The sequence below is a fragment of the Lutra lutra genome, chromosome 7 (genome assembly GCF_902655055.1).
Source record: "Lutra lutra chromosome 7, mLutLut1.2, whole genome shotgun sequence".
NCBI classification, from domain to species: domain Eukaryota; kingdom Metazoa; phylum Chordata; class Mammalia; order Carnivora; family Mustelidae; genus Lutra; species Lutra lutra.
In genome coordinates, this window is record NC_062284.1 from 136,445,565 (window position 1) to 136,470,141 (window position 24,577).

Consider the following 24,577-nt stretch of genomic DNA (forward strand, 5'->3'; position numbering starts at 1 on the left):
TAAGAATCCTGGCTTCCACAGTGTCCAAACCACAGCATCATACTCCATCACGTTCTCCACCAACCTGTGCCTCAGACTTGACAGCGAGCGCCACCACCCACCCCGCGGCCCCAGACCGGCCTCACGCCCACCTCCCCTCTCCCTCGTCCCCCATCAGTCATCACGGAAAGCTTTCACAGGGGCCTCCAGGCAGCCAAGGGCTGGGGGTCCCTCTCCCACGGAGGTGGCACGCTCTATGCTGGAAGGAGAGGAGGAAGAGAAAAACAGATGGTCTCCTGGCTGAGGGAAAAAAAGAACCCCCGATAACACTGGCTGATTGCATATAATTAGGAAGGAAAACGCTCTTTCAAATTAGCTTCCCAAATGTGGATATAATTTCAAGTGTCCCTCGCAGTGTGATTATAGCATCGGCCCGACAAGTGTTTTACCGGCAGCTCAGATCATTCAGGCCCCTGCAGGCAAAAACTAACGAAGCCAACAAAGGCGCCAGCGCCAGCCAGCCTGCTCCGGGGAAGCGCTCCCAGCTGCCCCGGCTTCCCGCACCTGCCCCCCTGGAGCCCCAGCGGCACCAGCCCAGCCCCTCCGCCTCCAGTGCAGGGCCCGCCCCAGGAAGGCAGGGGGCCCTTCTCTCTCTCTCCTATTTCTTTCTGCACCTTCAGGGTCTGTGATGTTCGGACTCAAGTCCCGAGAGCAGCCAGTTAATCCTAACAAGGACAGCTTCACCTGCTGTATGCCTCCTAGAGCCAAGGGCAGCGCTCTGTGCCTCAGTTTCCCCATCTGTAACTGGGCATGACGGTGGTAACTTATGACAGGAGGAGTGAATGACACCTGGCACGCAGTGAGCCGCCTGTCAATGTCACCCCGACCCTTCGCTGCCTCCTCCCATTTAACCCTCGTTAGAGCAAGGACCAGTTCCGCGCATGTGGACCAGAAGCTCAAAAAGCCACAGGCTCTGGCTGGGCGGCTGGCCTCCATTCCTCCTCTCTGCCACGGCAGGGGTAGGGGGGGACCTGATAACTTGAGTCCTCCACTGCAAAGGGGGCCCCCATTTTACACACAACAGAACCAAGGCAAGGACTGAGAGGGACTTGAAGTCGTGGGAAAGTCAGGAGGAGGTCAACTGTCACCAGGCACTTGTGGACAAGCCCCACGCTAACGGATGTCGGGGGAAGGACACCACTCACCAGTGTCCTCAGTCCGCACTGGCACCCACGAAGAGAAAGGGCTATCACAGCCCCATTCCAAAACGAGAAAGCCGAGGTTTGGGGCAGTTCGGACGGTTCAGGGTCTCCAACAAGGGCGTGAGAGAGCCACGCTGTTCCATCTGGGCCTCCTTCCTGGCAGGCAGAGAACCAGCCACGCTGAGCGACCACGAGCACACCGCCACAGGGACGGGTCGCGGGTGTGTGGGAACGGTGAGCAGCGACCAAAGCAGGCCAAGCCCGTGCCCGGGGAGCAACAAAGCCAGACTGGAAGCCAGACGCGAGCCCCGAGAGTGACTGCCCCCGGGGGACATCGGTGATGCCTGGAGACGCTGCTGGTTGTCACAACTGGGGGAGGAATGGCACCCTGAGGCTGGAGACCAGGGTGTCCCGTGGCAGGACTTGTCCACTCTGTGAGGGGCCATGCCGAGTAGTTAGGAGCCCGGCCCCCTGGCTCGAAACCCGGCTGCCCCACTGGGACGTCACTGCAGTCTGTAGGCTTCAGCAGGGGGTGACGACAGGCCCCCTCACTCGGCTGCTTGCGGGGGACAGGAGGTCTGTGAATAGCACTTAGCACGAGGCGAGCACTTGAGGATAAAATGGTGGCATTTAAACCTGCTCCTCGAGGCTGAGTCTGGCTGACAGCCTCCTGTTGCCTTACCCGCGGGGGTGGCATGTGGGGCTGGGGGGACAGATGAGTTTCCAGGGGGACTTGGAGAGACGCCACTCTGCTTCTTGCTGGCTCTCATTCTCAAGCGGCCCACAGAGCCGCTACCTTCCTGCGTCTCCCCCAACTCCCTGCCCCGGTGGTCTCCTCCCACCACGGGGCTGTTCCCGGCTGGGGGGAGGCAGGAGGGGACCCCGACATCCTTGGGTGTGCTCAGCCTGGCATCGAACGGATGAGGAGATCAGAGGTTGGATAGCCTCTGCTGGGCCCCTCAGGTAGAAGGACTGGGGTGCCCCCACCCCGGGCCCTCCCTCCGGCGGTCAAAGCTGGAAGGAGCAACCAGGAGCCAGGAAACGTTGTCTGGAGCCCGACATGGGGGATGAGGCCCGAGTCAAGTCCAGGTGGCACAGGGTCCCCGTAAGCCATCACTGGGCACCTGGGCCTTGTCTGGAAGCCTGTGGGAGCCGGAGCAGGCATGTGGGCAGGGGGGCCGGGGGCCGACGTGGAGCAGTGCGGAGCACAGACCGGAGCGGACAGGACCGGGGCTGTGGGCTGCAGGGTGGGAGGCTGCTGGGTTGACCCAGCGGGGAGGGACTGGACTGCTGGCCAGCTGTGAGGACTTGCTGGGACCTCGCTTGTCAGGTGTGGTCTGGGATTGGTGGCCTTGGCCGGGAGGGAGCTTGTGAACCTTGCAGTCTCCCCCGACCCAGACCCACAGCTCAGGGCCGCATTTATGCACGGTCCCCAGGGGGTGGGGGGTGTTGTGTGCATTTGTACATTCACATCTGAGACGCCCTGGTTTGGAAAACCTGCTGCCCCCTGGGTGCGGGTCTGAGAGGAGGGAGGGGTGAGGCCCAGGCCTGCCCATGGGGGAAGTGGGCCTGCGGATGGAGGTGCGGGTCAGGCGGCAGGCGGGAGGAGGTCATACGGGATGTGGGATGGGCCTCCCTGGCATAAGGGGCCCCATCACGACCACCCAGGGTAGCGTGGGGACTACAGAGGGGGTACTGAAGAGGGCTGCAAGGGCTGGGTTCCACAGGGTGGCCCATGGCACCTAGCTCTGCCCTTGGGGCTCTGGAACCAGGAGGCCAGTCCTTGGTGAGGCTTCTCTGCAGATGTAAATGTGTCGTGTGGCCACCCCCGCGGAGTCAGGTGATTAGCTGCCTGCTGGGTGGGGAGATGGGCTCTGGGTCCAGACATGCCTGACTGTGGACCGTAGAAGAGAACAAAGTCCTGGTTTTGAGTGAATGGTCGTCCTCAGGGTGGGAGGCAGACGGTGTGGAGTGTGCAAGGGTGAGAGCTGGGTGAGGGGAGGAGGGTCATGGTAAGGACCAAACAAAGCAACTGCCAGAAAGGCTGGCGGGGTCGGGGAGCGCCTGGCAGGGGGCACAGTTGGTTAAGCCTTGACTCTTGGTTTCAGCTCAGGTCCTGATCTCAGGGTCTTGGGCTCGAGCCCCACGTCGGGCTCCACGGTTTAAGACTCTCTCCCTCTGGGCGCCTGGGCGGCTCAGGCAGCTGGGCATCCCACTCCTGCTTTCGGCTCAGCTCGTGATCTCAGGGTCCAAGGGTCAGGCCACGTGTTGGGCCCGTGCTCAGCACGGAGTCTGTTTGAGATTCTCTCTGCTCCTGCGTGCATATTGTCTCTCTCTCTCTCTCTCTCAATAAATAAATAAATCTTCAAAGAAACCAGAAAAGGGCCGGCTAGGTGTCCGCCAGGCCTTGCTGAGATGTTGCTTTGCGGGATGTGGTTTCCATGATGGGGGGCAGGTCTTGGGAGGCAGGTGTCCTTGGCCTGAGGAGAGGGTGACTTCGTGCCTGGGGCTTGGGAGCTTAGCAGAGGCAGGGTGAGCCCGCCCTTCCAGCCCTCCTCCTAGATTCCTGGCTCCCTGCCCCTCTGGAGTCTGCTGGTGCCGAGGCTCAGCGGGGCCCAGGCCAGTGAGCACACGCTCCCTTCTGCTGGAGGCTGCTTGTAATGGGATGGGAATTTGGCTGGCCCGGTTGGCACGGGCCAGGACCACAGCATGCCCAGCTTGGGCTGGGTCACCCCATGGGCTCTGACATCAGCCATGCCTAGGTGAGAGCTGCCAGAGGCCCAGCTTTGTGGGGACAGGTGGGGTGGGGATGGCGGGGCAGGACGTCTCTGGAGTTTGACTTTCTGCCTCTGTGGGCATCTGAGTCAGGGTCTAGTTACAGTTGTCAGCGAGACGTTTTGGGGTGACTGACCTTGGGTTGTCGTGCTCTGGAGGCTGTCGGAACCATGAGGCTGAGTGGTGGAGGGAGGCTGCAGGCGGAGGGAAGGGTTGTTTTGTTAGTTTTGAGAGAACATAAATGCACTGGAGTGGACGGTACAGTTACATGATTCAAATGCAAAGGCAGGAAAGGATTTATGCTGGCAAGGGCCCTGTCCTAGCTGTGCCCCTTCTCCCCTAACTGCCCTGCCCCCCAAGCTGCTCCTTGTTTTCGATCCTTCCAGGTTATTCTAGCATATGTAGAGCAGTGCATGTCATGCGTGTACCCATGTTTCTGTAGAAGCGTCTGTGCACACACACACACACGTGTTTATTCGGAAGTTTTGGTTTTCTCAGCGGACTGCACGTCTAGGCAGATCCCCGTGCTTGTCCACCGAGGACTGGGCTCCTCAGCTGTGGACTCTTTGCACAGCGGGGCTAGATCCTTCTCTCTCGTTAGGGGCTATCCTGGCCATCAGAGCACCCTGGTCTCCAGCCTCGGGGTGCCATTCCTCCTCCAGTTGTGACAACCAGCAATGGCTCCAGGCATCACCAGATGTCCCCCGGGGGCAGTCACTCTCGGGGCTCGCGTCTGGCTTCCAGTCTGGCTTTGTTGCTCCCTGGGCACGGGCATAGGTTTAGACACCGGCCTCACAGTGTCTCACCCTCCCACACGCCGGCTCACAACCTGAACTTTAAACCCTCACCCCTCTGCCCAGGGAGGCCCGCCTGACCCCTGACAACGCCGCGGGGGGTGATGCCCCTGCCACCCACCCAGCTGAGCCCCCAGGGCATGGGGGTGCCTGTGTTCTAGCACCCAGACCCACAGCACCGCCGGGGGAACGCTCCCCCTGCGACGATGCTGCCCCGCGACAGTAAGACCAGCCACCCACGCCCACCGCTTGCCCGCCGCTTTGCAAGGAGCTACAGGGGCTGCTTCGAATATTTATAAACAAACACACACAGAGGCAGCAAACCACAGGGCTTTACACTCACTCTTCCAACTGACACCCCAACTGCGAAGGTTAGGTCCGTGTATACCCCACAGATGTAGAAACTGAGGCACAGAGACCTTCAGTTAACCAGCCCAAACCACAGAGCTGGACGGTGCCAAGAGCAAGGTCCGTCCCTCCACAGCTGCCCCAGGCACCCTGCCTGGCCAGCAGCTGGAGGGGACCCAGCCCGGCGGCCCTGTGGGGACAGAGGTGTCCGCCAGCCCAGGACAACTGCTGGTTTCAGGCACGGCCACACCCACAGGCCATCACCCATCTGAGGACTGGGCACAGCACCACGGACAGTGGGAGCACCACTTCACGTCTGACACTTACCACCTGCCTGTGCGCCCGAGCACGGAGCTCCGGCCGTCCACCCCACCGCCAGCAAACGCTGCCCAAAGCTCTTTAAAGGATCACTGCATTCACAGTTTTGTGCAGTCATCTGATGGGAGCCTTTGCCCTCATCCGTCACATAAAACTTTATACATAATCTCGGCCTAGAAAGGCCCTTAAGAGTCTGGCCCCCGCCTGCCTCCCTGTTGCTCCCTCCCTCACATCTCTAGCTTTGCCCCCCTCCCTGCTGCTCCACAAACACACAAAAGCCCTTGCTCAAAAGCACCCCAGGGCCTTTACACGTGCTGTTCCCCTCTACCTGAGAGGCTCTGGCCCCAGACTTTCAAATACCTGCTTTCTAACCAGTCAGGCCATAGCCCTTTCCTTTAGAAAGGCTTTCTGTGACCACCCTGAGGACAGTCACCCCTGCTAAAATTACCCCCTTTAACTTACCGGCTGACATGTCTGTTACAGGCCCTCCCCCCTCTTTCCTCCTCAAAGACTAAAGCTGCAAGGACATGTCCATTCTGGCCACCACAGGTCTCTCATGAGGGCCGGTACAGCATGGAGGGACACCACCAGCCATCTGTGCTCACACACTCTCCCAGGGGATGCACGAGGTGTCCCTCCCGTGGAAACACGGAGAAGCAGACCAACAACAGGAAACTGAGCCTGGAAGCATCGAGAAGTGCTACAGCACCCACCAGCTCAGGAGGGAGTGATGGCCAGATTCGCGCTAGTTTCCCCGCTGAAAGCCCCGAGGGCTCTCCCAGTGAGAATAGTCTGGGATCTGGGGGCCCCGTTGTTCTGCCGTTCTCTTCTTCCAGCTAAAGGAAATGAAGGTCAGGCAGGGAAGCAGCCACACAGGTAACATCAGGCTACAAATGGGGACCAACACTGCACACACTGCGATCACACCTGCAACTCCCCCCACCCCGCCCTCCCCCATCCGTCGTGAGCCTCTCCTTAAATGGACACCAAATTCCCAGAGGCCCAGGCCAGAGAGCACCTGGCTAGAGGCAGGAACAGAGTGGGGCACTCAGAAATGTTTTCTGAACAACGGATGGGCATTCATCCCTCACAGAGCCCATGCAAGAATGAGCACCCCGGGGTCTCCCGAGGTGGACCCTGGCTTCTCCACCCCCCGCATGCCCAGCACAGAACACTCTGAGCACCTGCCAGGGACCAAAGAAGGAGGGGTCTGCGGGGTGGCTGGCAGGTACACAGGGCCAGATCACACACTCTTACGTGCAGACAGGTTCCCAATTCTTGACCCTGCTCCGTGTCGGTGCCCTCTGCAATGACGTCACTGCCCCAGTCAAGAGGTGACATCTACTGTGCAAGCTAACTGCTGTGACGAGGTGTTAGTACCATGGTCCCACATTCACAGACGAGAACACGGAGAATGACAAAGCTAACTTCTTTGCCAGAGGTCACAAAGCTAGTAAGTTGCAGACCAAGCGGTATCCGCCAGCATCTCCCAAAAAGTCTTCTCTGAGATGCTAAATAGGCCACACGGACCCCACCAAGGTAAACAGAGATCAAATGTGCTTTCAATCTCATGGGATGCACTGTCCCCAAACATACGTGAGCACGGAACTCTTTAGTGGATCACCTGCTAAGAAACCCTGTTCTGAAAAGGCTTGCATGTTCTTTCCCGAAAACCTATACCACAAGCATCAAACAAGAACATTTTCTCTGAGATCCCTAGAACCCTGACTTCAGAAAATCCGTGGCGTTCTTTCTATCACAGCGTGTGTATCGTTAGGGGTATTTTCCTAGGAATACGTTCTGCAGCTTTCGTCTGAATCTCAAAGGCAGCAATGACCTCCAGGAAAGGAGAAGTAACCCTGACCTCCAGAAACAGGTGATTTATGTGAGGGACTTCGTATTTCCGTCAACGAATTTCCTGTTACCTTTTTTTACAGATTTATTTATTTATCTGAGAAAGAAAGAGAGACAGAGAGTACAAGCAGGGGCAGAGTGAGAGCGAGAAGCAGACTGACTCCTCACTGAGCTGGGAGCCGGACATGGGGCTCAATCCCAGGACGTAGAGATCATGACCTGAACCAAAGGCAGACGCTTAACCATCTGAGCTACCCAGGCGCCCCTCTATTTATTACTTAAAAAAAAAAAAATAGAGGTGAAGTTCATTTTCATTTCTTGAGTCGGGGCTGGCCCTGTGACTTGTTTTGGCCAACAGCTGTGGAAAAAAGATCCGGCCTCCAGGGGCCTGGACATGCCCACCTCGTCTTGGAAGCCTGCCTCCTGGACCGGAACACAGCAAGGCAGCGTGCGGGAAGAAGGATACACGTGGCCAGGTCATCCCCACTGGCCCGGGCAGCCACAGGCCACTCCATAGAGGCGGAGACCCTGACTGACCTGACGCTGACGGCGGGGCCATCGGACCCCCGAGGGAGCCCAGAATGAACAGCCAGCCCACCGAAGGGTGAGCCAAACCAATGAGTCCTGCTCAAAGCCACTACCTTCAGATGGCTTGTGCCTCAAGGGTGACTGATCCAACTCCCCTTACACACAACGGATCGGAAAGGGAAGGGAGATATTGATCTTCACAAAGATGGGGGGCCTGAGTGTGGCTCAGTCCGTTAAGTGACCAACTCTTGTTTTTAGCTCAGGCTGTGATCTCAGGGTCACGAGATGGAGCCCCGTGTCAGGCTAGGTGCCTAGCACAGTCTGCTTGGGGTTTTCTCTCCCCTCTCCTTCTGCCTCTCCCCTCTGCTTGCTCGTAATCTCTCTCTCTCTCTCTCTCTCTCTCTCAAATAAATAAATAAATATTTAAAAAAATATATTCACAAAGATGTCCAAGACAGTATTATCTATACCAGCAAGGGAAGCGAGAATAAGTATTTGATAACAAGAGAACATGTCGCTCACTCTATTACACACGCATGTCCAACAGCAAGAACAGTTCCATCCTGACTGGAAAGGATCGTGCTCTGTCACTTTACTTTCAGGTGTGATAACGGCACTACGTTTGTGTTTTAAAGGCCGTGCTGAAATATTTACATGTGAAGTCATACGTCTGGAGTTTGCTTCCAAATAATACGTGGGAAATAAAAGGCAAGATTAACCGTAAGTCCACGAGGGTTAACACTTAGTACTGAGATGGGGGCTGTTCATTTCTTTTTCCCTTCTTTTGTACATGTCGGAAATTTTTGTGATAAAAGCTCCTAGAAACTACATTTTAGGAAGATCATTCCGAAGACTGTAGGAACACGGACTCTGTTTACAGTGCTGTGGGCAGGACGCAAAAACGACGCTGAGCACATGATGATTCCTACTCTGTGCTCCATACAAAACACGGGAAAAGACATAGTGCAAAAAAAGCGGGAAAGACATAGTGCAGGGGGTACAGGAGACCTCTGTCTCTTCAGATTTTGTTCTCATGATGTCTTCAGTGCTCATGTCTTCATTCATGTCTCATGATGGTCTTCACAGAGGACAACTAATTCCAGGGAAAAGGATGGCACACAGTTATCGCTTCCTTGAGCCAGGACTCCGCGTGAAGGGAGAGCTGGCTGGCGGGGGGCCCTCCCAGAAGTATGTGGGGCTGGGAAGGCGGGTGGACTCTGCTGGAAACCACAGGAGGCAGCTGGGGAAGCTGTGGAGAGGACACTCAGCCGCCCACAAGGGCCCTGGCCCCCTACCCCAGCTGGCCAGAAGGCAGGGAAGAGTGCAGAGCTAGGGGCTATCAACCAAGATCTGTCCTTCCAATTTAAGGGATCTCACCAGTAGCCCCTTCCTTGGGCCAGTTTTAAGAGGAGAAACGACACTTAGCTCTCTAAAATTCATCTTGCGAGAGAAGGAAAAAAAAAAAAAAGATGATTTGGGGAAGAGGGTCAATTACAATCAGATCGCCCGCTATGTGCTGGAAACCACCAGCAACAAATCAGCCATCATCTCTCTGATCCCCCAATCTGCCCCACAATCGGGTGATAATGTTCCCATTTATAGATGAGGAAAGGGAGACCCCTCACCTGCCCAAAGTCGGTCATGCCCCAGGCACGGAGGCTGGGTTCAGAAGCCAGCTAGTGGCAGCACACCTGTCACCTCCCTCCCCAGGCAGCGCCCACACTGGGCCACACGTAGGCCAGGTAGGAGGTAGAGGGACCAAACTGGCCTGAGGCCCCGCCCAGCCTTAGACAGACAGCAGCTGGTGTCGCGCAACCTCCAGCAGGAGAGCCACTATGGATGAAACGTCTGGCCAAAATTCATGGGGCAGCCCGAACTCCCAATGGATGGTATCAGGAGTGGGGCCTTTGGGAGGAGACTGGGGCTAGAGCAGCCTAGAAGGGCAGAGCCCCATCATAGGGTGAGTGCCCTTAGATGAGGGCCCTCTGCGTCTCTCCCCTCCACAGGCGGACACAGGGAGAAGGCGGCTGCCGATCCACTAGGAAGAAAGCTCTCCCCGGGAACTGGCCTGCCAGCCTCCACAACCACAAGGAATGAACGCCGGCCGTTCAAGATTGTTTGTTACAGCGGCCCGGGCGGCCTAAGATAAGGAAGACGGTAAACGGCAAGTGCCGGGGGCAAGCCCAGAACCCCAAAGATGGGCTACTGAGGGGCCCCGCAGCAGAGCGGGTGCCGTGCGGGGACAGAGGCATTTCTCCGCTGCAGCAAACGAAAAACAAAGTTAAAGGTAGGAGAGCAGAGGTAATGGGCCATCGCTGGTGTGGAAACGGAAGCGGAGGGCTGTGTGTGTGCCCGCACCCATGCGCACACGCGTGTGTGCATGTGTACATGCACGTACACACTGGCGTGTCAGCTGAGCACACGCCCAGGAGGCGGCCATAGCGTGGTACCATGGCCTCCAGGGATCAGGGTCAAATGTGTGGAAGAATAACTAGGATTTCACTTCTGATCATGTAGGTCAGGCTGTAAGGAAAGGTTTTTTTTAGCGTTCACAAGTCAGATACGAATCTACCCGGGAAAAACTCAGCAATTTCATTTGCCGACAAGTCAGCAAACTTCTTGAACTTGGTTTCAAGTGCTGTTTTTTATCAGCAGATAAACTGAAATGACCCCTCCTTGTGGCCTCCCACGATAGACCTGAAGAACTTCCTAGTTCTCCACTGTCCAGCGTGACAGCTCGGGTCCAAACAGCGGCCCCCCAGCAGAGTCGCAGGCAGCGGGTCGCAGACTCACTTCCCAGGGCTCTGAGGGGGCCCTCATGTAAGGAGTCCCCGATGAATGCCCCACGACCAGACAGCAGAAGAACCAGACCTCAGCCCCCTGACCCGGGCTCCGGCCACCGGCACAGTCCCAAGAAGCTTCTGGGGGGCTAGCAAAGATCGGGCCAGCCCTGCTGGCTGTCCACAGTGGGCACAGCAAAACAGAGTGCCCAGGACCGCCCTCCCTTCCACTGCTTTCCCCCAGTACCACCTTTATCTCTCCACCTCGGGATGCCACGCCACGGAAAAGAACCACTGGCCTCTGAGAATTCTGGAACACCCAGGCGGAGGTACCTGCCAGGTAGGACAACAGCTCTGGGCTGCACAGCCCCTGGCTTCTCAACAGTCCCCACTTCCTCGCTGGTTCCAGAAAGAAACCAGGAGGGACCTCAAGCCCTAACTGGGCCCCATCATCCTGAGCCTTCTCCCAGCCTCCAGCCGGGCCCTTCAGCCAGGGGCCCTCAGGACTGGGGCCCAGAGGTGTGCAAGCCTGGGTGTGGACACTCACCATTCACTTCCTCCCCCTACCAGGCAGAACTCGCCCTGGTGCTTCCTCCCGCACCGGGCCTGCTCAGGAGCAGGAAGGCCAGGATGTCAGCTAAGGGCGCTGTACCCACACCCCCCCGCCCCCCAGGACAGAAGGAGGTCCCCTCTAGTTCCAGAACCTCAATCAGAGAGTTCACAACTATGACATGCTCCAGGCTCCTGGCCTAAGAAGGAAAGATGCCTTCTAAACATTTCCTCATGCACGGGACAAGGCCATCAGTAACAGTTTACATAACATGGGACCGTTTCACCCCAAAACACCATCCAACACCAACATTCCGCACAGCATAGCGGGGCACAGAGGACGTTAGCCTTCACCCTGGACTACTGGCAGCCTTTCCCCAAAGCCCCATCAAGATCCATCCCTCAAGGCAAAATTACGTAAGCCCTCTCTCCAGGACACCCCGTGTCAGACCCCTGGGCCCAGGGCCCCCAGAATCTACCTGTGTCCAGCTGGCCACGGGTTCGTTCTTCAGATGGAGCGCAGGGGCCCAGCCTTCGGCTCTGACCTGTGGGGGTTCTCTTTGCTCCCCTCTCAGGAGCAGTGGCCTGGACTGGGAGACCGTGTGTGACCCCTAGGCTGGCAGAAGGCAGCCCCCCCCCCGACCCTAGCAGGCCCAGGAACCCAGAACCAGGGAGCACCCCTGCCCCCCACCCCGACTGCCCAGTGCCCATGACAGTCTGCTCGGCAAGCAATCCCCAACTTCCTGTGCGGGGTCCGCCCTGCCCATACCCAGACCGTGTGGTAAGAAAAGGGACACTGACCGGCCCCCACAACGGGCTGGCTCAGGGCCAATGAGAACTAATCCTGGGTGTCTTAGGACCTGCACCTGCGCTGGAGGGCGGCCCTGGAGCCAGCATACCCAGGTCTGAATCCCAGCTCTGCCACCTGCTAGCTGTGTGACCCTGGCAAGTTCCCCAGCCCCTCTGCGCCCCCATTTCCCCTGACAGGAGACAGGAGTGGGCTTAGATCACACGAGAGAGCACGCCAGGAACTCAGCACATAGCCTGGCTCGGGATAAAGGTCGGTGTGAGGTCTCACCCGGAGCCACACAGCCTGGGAACGGAGGCAGCACAAGAGAGGCCAGGTCCTGGGACATCGTCGGAGCCCCTGAAGCCAGAACTCTCCGAGGAGATCCCACTTACAGAGCCTCGTCGTTACTGAGCCCGGCTGGCACTGAGTTTTCTGTAGGAACCAATACGTCCCTGCGGCTTGTAGGAATCAGCCGTCCAACCCACAGTGCTCACCATGGACTTCATCCTGTCACGATCAACTGTGATTGAGAGAGGAGGGAGAACACGGGAGCACGCAGCTGCCAGGGTGGCCTCCAGCCACAGGGACAGATGTGCAGGCACACGGCCAGGTCCACAGGTCTCACCTCAGGAGAGTCCCCGGTCCTCTGCTGGTACACAGGCACCCACAGAACTGCCACATCCCACATGGCTGCCTCGGGGAAGGAGGCACCTGTCCACGCCCCTACCCTTCCCAGCGGAGCTTCCAGAATCCAAGCAGCTGGCTTCGGCATTCCCAGCAAGGCTGGAGGAAAGATGGGAAAGACCACAGGGGAGGGTGGTGGTGGAGGGACCCCAGCCGTCTGGGCCCAAGGACCAAAGCAGCCCATCGTGGCCGGGGATGGCTGACCCAGATGGCCCAGAGCAGAACAGACCCTGCCTCACCCTCCCATGTGGTTCCCGGGAGGCCAAAGGCAGGGGGGTGGGGAGGGGGGCAAGCGTGGGCTCTGGAGCTGGGACCCCAGCCCGGCCACCTCGCAGCGCATGCGCCAACCTGCCGGGCCAGGCGCTCTGAACCCTAAATCTTCATCTGCAAAGATTCCTGGTAGCTCGAAGGTTCTGGAGAATTCCTCCTCCAAGACAGTGAACCTCATCACCAGACAACCTTTACTCTGCTATCACCTATAGACAGACACTACAGGTGTGACTGCAGGTGAGGGGGCGAAGGACAGCCCCTTTTCTCCCCCGAAGATGGTTTCTGGCCCAGAGGAAGGAGGGGGAATTCTGCCTGCAGAGAGCCTCCTGGGCACAGGCACGAGGCCAACTCCTAAAAAGAAGGAAATTCAAGCCCAGAGCAGAGCCAAAAGGCACCCAGGGCTACCCACCCAGTAAGAGGCCAAACCAGGGTTCAAATCCCACCACCAACCAAAACACACGTTGTCCCCGGACATCACCCGGAACCACGGGGCCGGCCTCCCCAGCTGAGCGGCTGTCAACTGAGTCAGCGCCTAAGTTTCCTGCCTCTGGGCAAGCGGGACTTCGAAACGAAATTGAAAGGGAAAAGGAGAAAAGCTGATGACCCAGGGCACTGAGGACGAGGTGCTGGAAACCAGCACCGACACAACGAAAGCCATCCTCCCATCTTCTGGGTCCGTTTGCCGAAAGCAACACCCAACACCTGGACTCAGGCAGAAGGCTGTTCAAATCCCACCCCGGCAGTGACCCGCTAGGAACTCCAAAAAGGCTCCCAGACCCCTCCTCTGAGCCTCTGTTTCCGTACACGGGCTAAGAGCCTTAAGGCAGCAGCTGGTACGTCAGGCCGAGCAGCTGTTCCCTGACTGCGGTCTCCGGCAGAGGCCAGTGAGCACCTCTGGGCAGTGGGGACCCAACAGTGCCCCCCCACACCCGGGGCGGAAGCACCCTCCTCCCCGCGGGGGCACTTCCCGATTTACAGACAGCCTGCGAGAGGCCCAGTGGCTCCAGCCGGGACCTTCCTCCCCAGCGCAGTGAGGAAGCAGGCCCTGGACCTCCCTCTGCACAGGGCCCCGCGTGGCTGCGCCCAGGTCAAGGTGCGGGCAAGGGGACTGGGGCGGATTCCTCAGGAAGCAAAACTCCTTCCCGCCCGGAGCTCCACCCCCCCCACCAGCTGCTCACACGGGCAGAAACAGGCCCTCCGAGGGTACAGTCGGACCTCCCTTTCTTTTCAAGAACCCTGCAACAAATCTTTAGAAAAAGATTGAAGAATAAAATCTTTAAAAATAGAACAGTAGGGGCGCCTGGGTGGCTCAGTGGGTTAAGCCTCTGCCTTCAGCTCAGGTCATGATCTCAGGGTCCTGGGATCGAGCCCCGCATGGGCTCTGCTCAGTGGAGAGCCTGCTTCCCCCTCTTCCTCTGCCTGCCTCTCTGCCTACTTGTGATCTCTGTCTGTCAAATAAATAAATAAAATCTTAAAAAAAAAAAAAAAAAAGAACAGAACAGTAAAGAAAATAAACTTTAGTGTCAGCAAGGCCAAGTGCAAATCTAAGCTGCCCCTCCTATTAGCTCTACAGCACAGGGCTACATCTTCTTTCCAGGCCTTCATTTCCCCATCTACAAGATGGGTGCAGCGCAGGGGTGCCTGGGTGGCTCAGTCAATTAAGCATCTGTCTTTGGCTTGAGTCATGATCTCAGGGTCCTGGGACAGAACCCCGAATCAGGCTCCCTGCTCAGAGGGTGTCTGCTTCTCCCTCTCCCTCTACCCGCCTCCCCGCTACTCATGCACGAGAGCGCTCGTGCGCTCTCTCTCTCTCTGGGTCAAATAAATAAATAAAATCTTGGGAAAAAAAAAAAAAAGGATGGGTGAGGTGCAAAGGGAAAATCCATCCAAAGTGAAACCAACGGGGCGGGGCGGGGGGGGGGGGGGGGAAGCCTGGCTGGCTCAGATAGCACAGCATAGGACTCTTGATCTCAGGGTTGTTGAGTTCAAGCCCCAGGCTGGGTGTAGACATTACTACTCAAAAAAAAATAAATGAAGTAAAAAATTTTTCAAATAAAAAATAAGAGCCCAGAGAGAAACCAACAGTCCCACAGCACTGAACATTCCTCATGAAGACACCCAGGATCCTGAGAGGGCGGGAACCGGTCCTTCCAGGATGGGCACCTGGGACTCACACACACCGCCCCACCCACCCACCCACCCCCCGCTCACGTGCTCCTTCTCTCCTCTCCAAGGATCCCCACAGGGCTCTGGGAGAAGAGAAGAGAACCCCACGCAAGCTGCACCCCCTGTACCACCCTCCCCTCTTAGGGGCACAGCCCAGCAAATGTTCCCTAGGAGAACTGGGGTTGTCGCAGGGGCCAGAGTGGACTCCGTAGGGCTCAGGGCTCTATGGGTCCCTACGACCCAGGACTGGCCAGCATGCAGCAGGCACTCACTAAATACTGTCCTGCGGCTACTGAGGGAATGAGCTGTTTAAACAGAAGACAGCTGGGCCCACCCCAGACATTCGGGGGGTGGGGGGTGGCCCATATGTTTCCTCGCCATCACGCCCCAGCCCTCCACCGATGGATGCAAATAGGGCGGAGGGCAGAAATAAAAGCCGAACACCTCGGTGCCACCTATCACCCCCCCGGCCCTCTCAGGAAGCAGCGAGCAGGGAGGTGGGAGATGGGTCCTGGTCACTGACACTGCAGGACCCCCACACCAGAAAAGGATCAGGAGGGGAGGCTATGGGGGCTGCCTGTCTGCCCCAGACTGGGGGCTCCCGGAGATTCGTCAGAGGCCCCAGGCTGGACAGGCAGGAGGGCCAGGGCAGCACCCTCCTGGCGAGAAGGGGGAATGCCATCCTCCACGACGCACCTGCCGTGCTCACTAGCCCCACAGGTGGCTGCGTCAGGCCCACCTGACAGCAGAGCGGAGGCTGGGGCAGGCCTGTCCAGTCACCCTGGTTTGCCTCTGAGATGGCTGTCAACCCAGCGGTACCTAGATGTGACTTTCACACTGGGGGCCAAGGCCCCCTGACAGGGCAGCCACGGCACGCACGGTTGCAGGAGTCAGCTGGCCGCCAGCGTCAACTCCAGCTCTGCCACTTGCGGCTGGGTGACCCGGCAGGTCACTGGGCCCCTCCCCAGGCCACAGCATTCCCATCTGGCATGGGGAGACACACCACCCACCTGGGAGGGCAGACTCCCCATCGGCAATAGTGCCTGAGCCAAGGCAGGTTCTCGCTCCGCTCTGACATGAGCCACCGGTTTGGGGATTGGGGGGTGGGAGGGACCATCACGACAGCCTCCCAAAGCGTGGAGGGTTGTGTGGATGAGCCCCAGGTCCCAGCTTCATGGCTCAGGCACCACAGGCTCGACCCCAACGGGCATGCAAAGCAAAGTACAAAGTGGGGACCCGCGGGGCAGGCCGCCACCCCCCCTCCCAGCCCTGGCCTGACAACCCCTGTGATACCCCCAGGACTGTCTCCTGTGCAAAAGCTAGTTCCCGTCCAGCCTCAGGACCCAACTGTATGTAATTCCACTGCAAGCCAGCAGCCAGAGGGAAGCAAGGTTTAGAAGAGGAGAGAGGACTGCCCAAAAGGTAGCCAACCGCCCGCTGAGCTCCCAGGACAGACGGGCCTGGGAACCTTCTAATCGGATGCCCTCCTGGAGAGGCCTTGTCCTCGAGGGACCCCTTCTCACCTGTTTAACTTGGCATTAAACACACCTGACAGCTTTGGGGGAGACCCTAGTAACACACTCGGGGAAAGGCCCATGGGGGTTTCCCAGCACAATCACCAGGGCACTGCTGCAGGCAGAAGACTCCCCGACCCCTGACCCCTGCCCCCGAGACCGTGAAAGGGGACGGGGTGGGCTGAAGGACGTGTAGTTTCCACCAGTGCCCCGGGTGCTTCTTTTATTGGGCACGTGAGCAAACACTTGAAGGTCAATGTATGTTAAAGACAGCTAGCAGCTGTGGCCTCCCTCCCCCATCCCAAGACCCCACCTTGAGGCCTCACCTGAGCTTTGGGAAAGGGCAAAGGTCAGCTGCCCTAGGGCTTTCCCATCAGGGCTGTGGGATCCCCACCCCACCCTCCCCTCCCTTCCCTCACCCACAGGGCTCACAGCAGCTCCTTCCTGAACACAAAGGCTGGACCTGGTTCGACCTGGGGGGAAGCATGTAGCCTCCAGGCCCTGACCCCCAGGGACCCCAGAGCGTGGTTGCAGCCTCAAGTGGGAGGAAGGTCCCAGGGCCACCCACCCGGCACCCCATCACACTGCCAGTGAACAAGGATACCAAGGACACTCTACTGCCTTCTTTGACCCCCTGTCTGAAGTGGAAACCAGCTGACCACGGTCCACACGGGACCCAGGGCTCTGAAAAAGGCAGCTGGGGGCACGTGGCCTCTCAGCAGCAGACAACACCCACCCCGGAGCTCTCTCAGCATCCAGAAGAAACAGCTCTCAGCCTCTTTGGTTAAACATTACCCCCAGAGAGGCCTCCTAAGACCACAGGGTGCTAAAGTGGCTGCAGCTACCCCTGCCGCAGCTCTCCCGTTCACAGGCTGCCCGGCACTAACGACACTGTGCAGCATGGAAGTGCGTCTGTGCGCTGACTTCACCATCTCCCCACCAAGCATGTGGGTGCCTGAGGACAGGGACCAGCACGAGGCAAGGGGTGGCTAGGGCTGGCCGGCTGCCTGCTCAGGATATGCTAAATGGAAAAAAAGAATGAAGGAATGAAGCTCCTCCCAGGCATGGAAAAGGCTTCCAACACCAGCCAGTCAGTTCCTTGCTTCCCTAAGAGGTACTCTTCTGGGCTCCTACATTGTGTCCCGGCGGAGGCCCTGGGTTTCGGAAGCAGACACAACAGCAGGTCTCCCCTCTACAGAACGGCTCTCAAATGAGAAAGAACACACTCTTCCAAGAGAGAGAGATAGAGAGAGAGAAATCACACAAGGCACCTCTCAGAAGCTGTCTTGGGGAGGGACCTCGCCTGACTGTGTGTCCGGATTCCCCCTCCAGGGGCAGCCGATGGCTTAGCAGTGGGCTCTGCCAGCGGGCCTGTCCCACAGGGTGGGATGGCTTCCGGCCACTCAGGGCATGCCGGGGACATCCTCATAGGAGCGGTCCTGAAGTCCCCACACACAGTGACAGAGCCAGCCTCTGAGCCCCAGGAGCGGGGTAGGGGGGAGGGCACAATCCGGGAGCTGTCACAATCCTCGCCTGGCACCACGAAGGGCCTACAGAAACCAGCCCGTGAGGCCCAGCTGGGGAAGTGCAGGCCGCAGGGCAGCTGGTTGCTGAGGGAGTCCGGTAGCAGGCAAGACAAAGCCCCGGGGCCGGATTCAAACAGCCCAAGGGGAATGGCCGGGCTGCTCCCCAAGGCACCTTCGGAGGCAGGGCTGTTAGAAAAGGGACTTTGGGGACGCCTGGGTGGCTCAGTTGGTTAAGCAGCTGCCTTCGGCTCAGGTCATGATCCCAGCGTCCTGGGATCGAGTCCCACATCGGGCTCCTTGTTTGGCGGGGAGCCGGCTTCTCCCTCTGCCTCTGCCTGCCATTCTGTCTGCCTGTGCTTGCTCGCTCTCCTCTCTCTCTGACAAAAATAAAATCTTTAAAAAAAAAAAAAAAAAAAAAAGGGACTTTGGCGAGGCGGTGGGGAGGGCATACTGGCCTTGGAGCCACAGCTCACGCGTGACCTTGGACAAGCCACCACCCTGCCAGGCCTGGGTCTCCCTCTTGGGAGTCTGTAGAGCGGCTCCAGAGTGATGATCTGCTTTCTATGGTGAATCTTACTTTTTAAAAAGGAGGTACCAGAACATTACCACAAAGAGCTAGCTTACCAGCTGAATTCACAACATGAGTGGGAACAGAAACCCTATTTACTTGCAACTGTTTAGGCACTGCCCTCGTGAGGCACTTCACTTCAGCATTTACCCAATGCCCCGAGCCTGCCAACCCACGCGGGGACACACAGCGGAGGCACAACGGCCTCAGGGTGAGGAATGGAGGGGCCCAGCCTGGAGCCCCAGGGAGCCCAGCTCTGCCCCGAAGCCCGAGCCCCACAACCTCAATCAGTCTCAATCAGTCTCACCAGCAAAAGAGAAATGCAAATTTACAGTCCCATCCCGCCCGTGCATGTGGCCAAGATCCAAACCGTCTGCCTGCCACAGGGGCTACACTGGGGAGGGTGTGGGTAACAGGCCCTCCCCTTCGCTGTCACTTGGTAGCAGGCCCCCTCTCTTTGCCAGCAGTTTCAGAAAGCCCCAGAAAAAGTACACCGCCTGTGCCCTTTGACCCAACACTCCCTCATCGAGCCATGAGCACCCACATGGCTGTCCCACTGACTCTACCCAAGGAGGCCCCTCAGCAGGGGAGAGACATGGTCTGTCATGAGGACAGCTGGACCACTCGGCCAGTAAAGAAACGAGGCAGGTGAGATGGATCTGCCCCCCGATGAAGCAGAGATGTGCTATTTCTCTAAGACACGGGGTTCCGTGAAATGAGCCTCAGCTAGAACACGCGTGTTCCCGTCCGCACAGCACACCTGGAGAGAGGGGCTGCCGGCAGCGGGGGTCCCTGAGGGACGGGAGCTCAGGAACAAGAAGGAAATGGACTTTTCAGCGTGTACTTGCAGTCCTCTGCTATTTTTGTATCATATACGTGGAGTAATCACTCACAAAGATAAAGGAAACAATAGAAGTTACTAAAAATCGTAACACAATTGCTCCTGAAGACTCAGCATTTTCAGGAAACCCAGCACAAACTCCTCTGGAATGTGCAAACTTTGGAAAAGAAAAGGAAGGACCGTCGTGCTCCTGTGTTAAACAGGCAAGGGCAGCAGCCCTGCTCCCAGCCCCTGTGAAAGGAGAACAGGACCATCCCTGCACCTCAGCCTGGTCTGACGTCCCCACAAACCCCACACCCAGCAGGGTGATCAGGCAGCACTCACAGTGGGACTCGGGGTCTCCCACAAACGGCCCAGACCGAGAACACCAAACCTACAAATGCCAAAGATCCCGGAGTGGGGAGGCACCTGGGGGCTAAGGCACGCTGACCCACTCACAGACAGCCCTGCGCTCCAGCAGGACTAAGCACCGTGGACAGAGGCGCAGGCCCTCACCCTCCCCAGCCCCAGGTCCTGACTCCTCTCCTGCACATGACCCTGAGCTTTGTAACTGCGAACATCCTCACTTTGCCTAGGGGAAACTGAGGCACGGAGGGCCCAGTGTCATGTGGGTGGTCTGTTGTGGAATCAGGCTGGGGACCCAAGGATGGCACTGTCCAGATGGACAGCTTCTCCCGCAGGAAGTCCGGCTTTCCCCCTTGGAGGCAGGGAGAAAGCGTTTCTTTGCAAGGCTGAGCTAGGGACAGTCTCGGGGCACTGGGGCAAAGGTCACACAGTCAGTCCCTCCTCCCACCCCTACACCCCCAAAATGGGGCACACCCAGACATTAAGACAGAGAAATACCGACCCCCAGACCAGCATCACTTCACCCTAGCAATGGTGTTCCTTCCCCTCCCTAAGAACCTCCTGTAAGAATTCTGAGCCCAGAATGCTCAGCCATCCCGGCAGAAAGGGACCGTTGAGACACCCCCTTTTAAAGGAACGAACGTAGGGCGAGGAGAAGGGAGGGCCTGATGGTACCCAAGCCCTTCCTGGCAGGCTTCCCAGGCCAGCTCACTGTGAACACCACACTCCCAGCTCCATGAGGGCAAGGGGCTCCGCCCTGCAGCCCCGGGACCTGCTGCCTCTCAGGCCAAGCCTGAGCCTCAGTGGACACTGGGCCCAGTTTCTTTGGAGGGAACTGGTGGGAAAGACCGCGACAAGAACGTGGTCTAAGACTGCTCCCAAAACCCATTTCCTGCAGGCCTCGTCGGTCCTGCTGGCCTCCAAGGTTCTCTAGAATGAGAACTTCACAAATGTTCTTCTGCTTTTGGAGGCTTGAGGAAGCCCCAGTCTAACCTGGGCAGAGAAGAGACATAACAAGGAAGCCATGTCATCCAGTGAAGAGGCCTCGGGACCGGGCCCCGGAAAGCTGACGGGCTGTGCGGTCTCTTCCCCACCCTCCCCAGGCCTCAGCATCCCCACCCCTCAGTCCCCGGGCCACTGGGGACACGAAGTGAGACCAAGTGCCTGGAAGGACCGCATGACAAAGGCAGCGGACCTAACAGTAAAGACGGACAGAGGGCCACCCACATCTCATACCGAGATGCTTCTGGAAGCCCCATGGACTCTCCACCGCCTCCCCCGGCACAGGTTCAGCCGAGGGACAGAAAAGGGTGAGAGGCCAAAGACATGGAGGACGAACATGGATGACATCGACAGAAGGAACACAGGGGTGGGGGCCGGCCAGTATTTCCACACAAGACCCTGTAGAGAACTTTAAAAAAATTAAAAATTAAAAACCTCCCCGATATTTCCAACCACCAACTTATTTTCTCTAACTCCCCCAGGAAGTCCCCCCTGGGCATCCTGAAAAAGGCACAAGGAGAGGGCGTGAGGGAAGTGCGAGGCTGCTCCGGTATTAGCAGAAGGGCAGGGAGGATGGTGGAAAGAAAGAGAACACAACCAGAGCCTCATCCGCGGCCCTGTCCCCGAGGGGGGACTACACCGAGAGGGACAGGAACAAACAGTACCACGAGAAACGAGCTGAGTCAAAGGCCCATCTGCTGACTAGTCAAAAAGGGCCATCCCATCAAGGTGCCCCAGGGAGGTGAAGGGTGGGCCCTCATGCCAACCAGACATACATCCTGGCAGGCCCAGGTGCCAACCCCCTACCGCCGCCAAAAACATGCAATGCCCTCTGGCAGAACAAGGCATTACATACTTGCTAAGGGCTCGACTCAGCTTTGCAAGGAAAAGTGTCTCCAGGGGGCGCCTGGGTGGCTCAGTCAGTTGAACATCTGCCTTTGGCCTGGGTCCTGATCCCAGGGTCCTGACACTGAGCCCCCTGTAGGGCTCCCTGCTCAGCAGAGAGCCTGCTTCTCCCTCTCCCTCTGCCCCTCCCCACCTCTCATGCTTGCACTCTCTCTCTTTCTTGCTCCCTCCTGCTCTATCTCAAATAAATAAATAAAAATCCTTTTTTTAAAAAAGAGGGGCGCCTGGGTGGCTCAGTGGGTTGGTCCTCTGCCTTTGGGTCAGGTCAGGATCTCGGGGTCCTGGGATCAAGCCCCGCATCGGGCTCTCTGCTCAGTGGGGAGCCTGCTTCCCCCTCTCTCTCTCTCTGCCTGCCTCTCTGCCTACTTGTGATCTCTCTCAGATAAATAAATAAAATCTTAAAAAAAAAAACTTTCAAAAAAACTAAAGAAAAATTTAAAAAGGAAAAAAGAAAGAAAAGTGTCTCCAGGACAACAGGGCAGCAGCTGGACCTCTGTGAAGGTAAGAGGGTGCCCAGGTAGAAAGGGCTTTCTGTGGGGGTCTCCAGGTCCCCAGGCCGGGCCCGTTCTAGAAGTTCAACAAAAGGAAGAGAAGTTTGGAAGCTGCCCCTCTCATGCCTGTCTCCCCATCTGGACAACAAAGGAGCTCGATGACATGATCCCCAACATCCCTTCCTGTTCTAAGAGTTTTACAAGGCCTGACATTCTACTAAACAACCCATCTGGTCCGCTCAGGCCCTCCTCTCTGGCGCGGACTGCCCTAAACATTCAAGCAGAGCTTCAAACCATTTTCAAACATTTCTGGACTTTCTCATCATGAGAAAGTCACGGGCAATTCATCATCCATCAAAACAGGAGCGTTGCACTCCCAGGTTGTGAAGGTCAAAAAAAGGACAATGTCTCCTCTTGGGCCACTAAAAATCACACCAGCATTCATACCAAACACAACAACAGCAAAGGGCTCTGATCAACCCGTCAAGGGAGCTTCCTGCACCCGGTCTAGAAATGTGGCCACCAGGGGGCGCCTCCCAGAAAGTAATAAAAGAAGGAAAACTCTTTCTTGGTGTTTTCTTTTCCTTCTTAAGCTTAAGTGATAAATATCTAGACCTGCTCTAATGAAAACCCAAGTGGGGCTTCCTGAGGTTCTAGAATGGCCCAGATGCTTTCTGTCTTCTCTCTGAAGCCAATATTCTGGCCAGAAGTAGGCATCTAGACTCCGAGGGCCACAACCTTCTCTGAGAAATTAACCCTCCACGCTGGATTTCCCCCGGAATGGTTGACTTCAGGGCTTGCCTTGCATGCCCCTCCGGCCCCACTTAAAGGCCGGGGGAGTCCGAGTGGAGGGAGAGGCCATCTGCAAGTCCAGCGGCAAGACCCAGCCCCGAGTCTGGGCTGGAAGTGTTTTGCAAGAGGCTCCTAATTAACGAGCAAAACATACCAGCCAGATGACAAGCCTCGTGCTCTAGCTGCAGACACAGGATGACACAAATACAGACAGACCTCAGGAGAAAAGGGTGCAAGGTATTAGCTGGGATTTCCCAAGACTCAGATGACTACAGGAGGAGCTCAGGGACCTCACACCAGCATGGGGCTTCAAAGATATGTCAAAGGGACTTCTTCACCTCTCCTATGTCTCGGGGACTTTTCCATAAGTGTGTGTGTGTGTGTGTGTGTGTGTGTATCTGTGGTGCCATGTTCAAGCATTCTTTTTTAAGGTTCCAAAGTCCTAGGACCCATTTTCAAAGTTCTAGCTGCAAGTCCCTCCTGATTTCCTGATTTCCTCCTGAATTCCCGAGCTGCTTGGCATGCCTCACCACCCATGAAAAGCTTGCTTTCTCCTGAGGAAGAAAGCCTGAGAAATGGCAGCCAAACTCCATCCCCAGGCCAAAGGATGCAGAGCCAGGAGCTGTTTCATAGGAGCTGTGCCCAGGGCAAAGGAGCAACAGGCCCTAGGGATGGGCAGGAGGGGTACGGAGATGCCACAGGCTGGCAAGTGACCGGCTCAGACCTGCCACTTGCTCTGCAGACCAGGAGATAAGGAAATCCAATTGTTCAATTCTGCGACACATCTGGGGACCCAACGGGGGAAAAAGTGCAAATAGAATACACTTTCAACAATCAAATCTACCAAGAGGAGACACTGCAAAACAAAAGGATTCCACCTACACTTTGCAAAAGGGTTGGGGAGCCAGAGTCTCTTGGGATTTACCTAACAGCTTCCCAGGGGTAAAGCCACGGCTGTAGAGCAAGGTGAGGTGTACCTGACCCAAGACTGGAAGCTTCTGTAATAGACTAGAAATGTGATCTTCTTAAAACACCATGAATCCCCACCATTGATCACCAGCATGGGGGCAGGGGGGGAAGGGGGGGCGTCAGACAGAGGAAGGCCATTCTACATCACATACATTTATCCCACCTCCTCTGCACCAGCCACTCCCTAGCTCTAGGACCCCAGGCGGACAGGCAAGGTGGGGGACCCCACCTTTCTGCAGATCAGCTCTCCCTCCTCAAGACACGTGGCCCAGAATCACCACCCTGGTCAATTCTCAGGGCCGGTGCGAGGCTCTAATGAGACAGCAAATCACCACATACATGCCAGTATTGCTACTCGCCGCACACAGGCTCAACCCGGTGACATGCAATGACAGCGTCAAGGGCTGCACACGCGGGGCACACAGTAGGTGGTCCGCAAACGTACAAATAGCGGTGCCCTTCTCCACGAAGGGAACGAAGGAAGAAAAACGCTCCAATCCAAAAGTAACCTCCAGCCACAGGCAGACAGCGTGGACTCCCCGATTGCCCAGATCCCTCTGCCACCTTTAGCGGCGCCGCCAACGCG

The 24,577-nt window shown here is 57.4% G+C and overlaps 1 protein-coding gene across 3 annotated transcripts in view; it reads right to left on the reverse strand.

Annotated features, from left to right (window-relative positions):
* Nucleotides 1-24,577, reverse strand: part of ITPK1 (inositol-tetrakisphosphate 1-kinase) — a 168,130-nt gene that overhangs the window by 142,504 nt on the left and 1,049 nt on the right. The gene's annotated exons all lie outside the window — the stretch shown is intronic.